General features: G+C 49.1%; 1 protein-coding gene across 1 annotated transcript in view; it reads right to left on the minus strand.

Annotated features, from left to right (window-relative positions):
* The window catches only part of PITX2 (paired like homeodomain 2), a 17,768-nt gene extending 14,256 nt beyond the window's left edge, over positions 1-3,512 (minus strand). Inside the window, 1 exon segment of the mRNA XM_008635618.2 lies at positions 3,463-3,512. The gene's annotated coding sequence lies outside the window, so the exon portion shown is untranslated.
* Between the last annotated feature and the right edge of the window lie 930 nt (positions 3,513-4,442).

Genomic DNA, 4,442 nt, shown 5'->3' on the forward strand with positions numbered 1-4,442 from the left:
AATTTTGTTTGTTTTTAAAAATTATCCCAGCCCTTCTTTTTTTTTTTTTTTTTTTTTTTTTTTTTTTTTTTTCAATTTTTTCTTACTTCTTATATATATATATATATGATTTTTTTTTTTTTTTAATTCGGGGTGTTCTTGTTCGTGCCTGTATCGGTAGTGCAGTGCCGGGATAACTGAAATCCTGCCGCTCCTTTCTATTACTCGCCGTACATCATTTACGCACGATAGCGAGAAAACGCTACTCTCTCTTCCTTTTCCCCAAAGCACACCGAGCTGCCTCCAGGGGAAAATTTATTTTCGATTTTGCGGCGTGTTCCGTGTTTAAGAGAATGTCGAAGTCGGATTTCTCTATTCAGATCAAACTAAAGCTATCGCTTTTTCTCGCAGCATTTCCGCGGTTTTGTTTATAGAGGAAACAAGCAAAAATAAAATAGGCGCTTTACTAACTCGGAGGCTATACCTGATCTCTTTGTGGCTATTTTTAAATTATTTCAGCCTGGAGTGAGTTTTAGTTATTTATAGCCGTGAGCAGGGGGCTAGCCAGTCACTGCTGGAGGGGAAAGCGAACCCTTGGAAGAGGCCAAGTTTTCCGCGGGTCGTTAAGTCAGCGGCTCCTGGGGAAGCCCAGCCGCAGCCGGCAGCACCGCCGCTCCACGGCGTGCTCAGAAAAGCCCTTTGATTGTGACGCCGCAGCGGTTGCCGCGCCAAGCGGAGGGGGTGACTTTCTTTCGCAAGAAATGAAATCGTGTGGGAAAATCTAGGGAGAAATAAATTAGCTAACTGCGTCCTTGGCTACCTGCGTTTCCATCCCTGGGAGCGCTCTGCCAGGTGAAATCCAGTTTCTCCTCGCATCCGAAGAAAAAGCGGGAGTGAGAGGATCCCGGAGTTCCTACCTCTCACTTTTGTTTACCCGGGAAAAGCAAAGTGCTTGCGCCGGTGTGCATCTTCCCCACACCCCCAGCCCCGTTGTGTGTTGGGCAGGGAAGGCTGGGACGCCCGCCTTGCCAGCGCGGCCGCGGAGCGGGGCCGCCCGCCGTTCATCGACCGCCTCCGCGCCGGACGGCAGCGGTTTCCGTCCGTCCCGGAGAGGCTAAAGTGAGCAGCTGGTGGGAAATGCAAATGGCTCCTGGAGAAACATAAGATACTGGATGATTTTCATTCCCTCCTCGAGTGTGTGGAAGGAGCTGGACATACGTTTCACGCTCCTAATCCTTCTTTTACATTTTTAGTCATACTCCTATTAAACAACTAATTAATGCCTAGAATCACCAGGGAATACATTAGACATGCTGCCGTGGAAGAGGGGTTCCAGGGTGTCTGGAAACTATGGAGCCGACTTAATACGAGGATTTCAATTTTTTTTCCCCTTCTGTCAAAGCAATAAATGTAATAATAGATTTCAGGGCGAGCAAAGGCCGCGACGGCTGTATTTATAGTCTATCTCCTCCCTTTCGCCAGCGCACTGACAACAGCTTTAAAACCCCCGAGGAGGCTCGGGAGCCATTCCCCGGCGGGCTGAGGAGGCAGTGGCGGGGGGCTTGCAGCTGCCCCGGCCCGGCTGGGTCACGAAGAGCAGCGCGGACAGCCCTCCGTCCTGGCCCCCAGCAGGCAAGCCGGCTTTCCGAACCGCTTGGAAAGAGGCTCGGAGTTATTTATCGCCCCGACACACGGAAAAGCTGTTTTCTTAAAACCTATCGCGACTATCCGTTTGCAGACACCTGGCTCAGCCAGCAGTGCTCCCGACTGCGGCGGGTGCCGTGGGGCTTTTCCCCGGGTGATCCCGGGTCACAGAGTGGGTGAGGCAAAGGAGAACCCGGTCAGCTTCCCCGCTGTCCAGGGACGAAGGAAGGAAGGGGGGAAAAAAAGGCATAAAACCTCCCCCAAACAAAAAAAACCCCAAACCCAAAAAACCCCAAACCAACCAACAAACAAACAAAATCCCAAAGCCTATGTAGCGGTGACTGGGCGCAGAGTCCAGCCGTGTTTCGGGCAGCCCTCAGCGTCTGGCACAGGCCGCCAGCGCTGGGGGACCGGCGGAAAAAGGAGTCATCCTCCAAAGTGCGCGGTGGGGCAATTCACGACCATTTACTTTCTTCATTCCCGGATTACGATCTCAACCCTCGCAAGCAAACCCTCCCGTCTCCCCCCAGCCTCTCCTCCCACCTCTCTGAGCTCCTTATCTGTCAGCAAACGAGTATGTAAATACCTATAGCTGGCTATGTTTAACACACTCAAACATTATTGATTTGTTGGGCTGCTAGAATATTTTCTTCCTGTCCAGATCTGGTTTCAAATTGCTCATTCAGGCTGTTCGTCTCGATGTTACAATACAGTAATTGTTAAAAAATTAAGCATTTCACATGGACCCATTGATTTGCATATAAATTAAAATTATTACGCCTCGCGAATTCCAGTGTTTTATAATCATTTCGAAATTAGCGCTTAACCACTTGATCTGAAAGAAAATATAAATGTCTGTATTGACTTACTAATGAATTGCCTAATTAAAACGTCCCGAGGACGTAGTTCGTTAGGAAGATTGTTAAATCGGAGCACATTTGGGATAGGGATGACGGTGCGAACCGGAGCGAAGCAACCTCTGTTAACACAGGGTAATATAAGCAGTGATTCCCATATTTATTATTCTTTGCTTTGATCCCTTACCCCTCTTCTATTATTTCTTTTCAAAAAATTATTTATTTACTCCCTCTCTCTTTCTTTCTCTCCTTCTCTTTTTTATTTATTTATTTTTTAATAATGAAGTAAAAAGAAGAAGAAGCGCAAGTATCTGCATCTGTGCTCCGAGCCTGTGGTTGCCGCTTCCCGGGCGGGCGCGGATGTCCTCGGCCGGGGCCGCTCTCGGCTCGCACCTTCCCGGCAGCGACCGTCTGCTGGAAGCAGGGAAGAGCAATCAGAACCGGCGAGGCCCGTCCCGCCGAAGAGATGCTAACACGGCACTTACCTTCCTCATGAAACTAGGGATAAAAAGGTAGCTCTTCCTAGGAGAGGCAGTCCAAAGGAATGCGAGAAGTTCAGGGAAAAAAAAAAAAGGAAAAAAAAAAAGAGAAAAAAAAAAGAAAGCCCCATAGCCAACAAAAGTTTCTTGCTGCAAGTGATTCAAGTGGGGGAAAAAAAGAAATAACATGTGAGGCTTTACAGAGAGGAATAGGAGAGAAAAAAAGAAAACAACAAAACCCCATAAAAAATGGAGAAAAGAAAAAGAAAAGAAAACCCGCATATTCCAAATCCAAGAAGAGCAAAGCCTATTTTTGTGTGTTTGAAAGGAAAACACCGATTCTGCCAGCTGAGTAGAGAGCTAGATACTGAGTGTAGATTTCCCTAGAAGTACCGTGAGGTTTTATAACATTGTCTGGTTTTGTTTTCCTCGTGCGTTGTGATAGGTCCAGGAACTAAGGCTAAGGGGCTCTCTGTCCACCGGCGCAGCGACCCGACCAGCCCGCGGGCGCGGAGCAGCCGCGGGGCGCTGCGGAGGGGCCAGCGCCGTGAACCCGCCCTCCCTCCCGGCGGCCAAGGCTGCGCGCACCCCCGAAGCTCCCTTTTCTTCACCCAGACCGAGCGCAGGTCTGGGAAGCAGCCCGCCGTGGGCCAGGGACGGGAGCATGGGAAGGGAGTTGCTAAAGAAAACACTTCAAATGCAGCAGATCTCGGAGGAGAGGGGGAGAGAGGTCAGGACAAGGGGTGTGTGTGTGAGTGTGTGTGTGCATTTGCGTGTGTTACACTCGGCCAGACATGCAAGCCTGCGACTTGTCTGCAGCCAGCTGTTTGAGTGTCATCAAAACTAGATGTATACACTTCGAGCAGGGGAGCAAAAAGGAAAATTCAGATGAAGAAATGAACATGAATAACATATTGTCGAAGGCACTGAGAGGCAAACAGTGTTTGGTGTTGCTTGTACACAGGCATACAATGCTGACAGATGACAGCATGCTCTTGGCTGAAGAGAAATACACTGCCTTTGTCCCACATGGTGTACATGCATATGCACATTCCTTCTTCCTACTCTGGCTGCTGTTTCTGCAGGACAAAGCAAAACCCATCCTTTATATGCATCATTATCCCCCACCCCCTTTTCTCTTTCTATTTCTCCCCCACCTCCCCTCCTCCCCACCACTCCTCCCATGTGTGGCTGTTCTTTATTTTAGTATCAGAAAGCTGAGGGATGGGATTAGCAGCTATTTTGGCATCTCTGATTCTGTCCACCTCACAGCAGTGGCTGGACCCAGGCTGTGAAAGCCCAGCAGGCTGTTGCTTAGCATTTTGTACCCTTGTTAGCTTTGAAGGGGCACTGTCCTTTCCAAACAAATGCCAGTCCCACCAGATCACATCTACTCATCAAGTAAGGCTGGTGACGTCCCTGTTTTCTGTGTCTGCCATCCCTTCCCCATTTCTAGTGGGTCACCAGCTCGAGTATGGCAATC

The sequence above is a fragment of the Corvus brachyrhynchos genome, unplaced genomic scaffold (genome assembly GCF_000691975.1).
Source record: "Corvus brachyrhynchos isolate BGI_N302 unplaced genomic scaffold, ASM69197v1 scaffold175, whole genome shotgun sequence".
Taxonomy (NCBI): Eukaryota; Metazoa; Chordata; class Aves; order Passeriformes; family Corvidae; genus Corvus; species Corvus brachyrhynchos.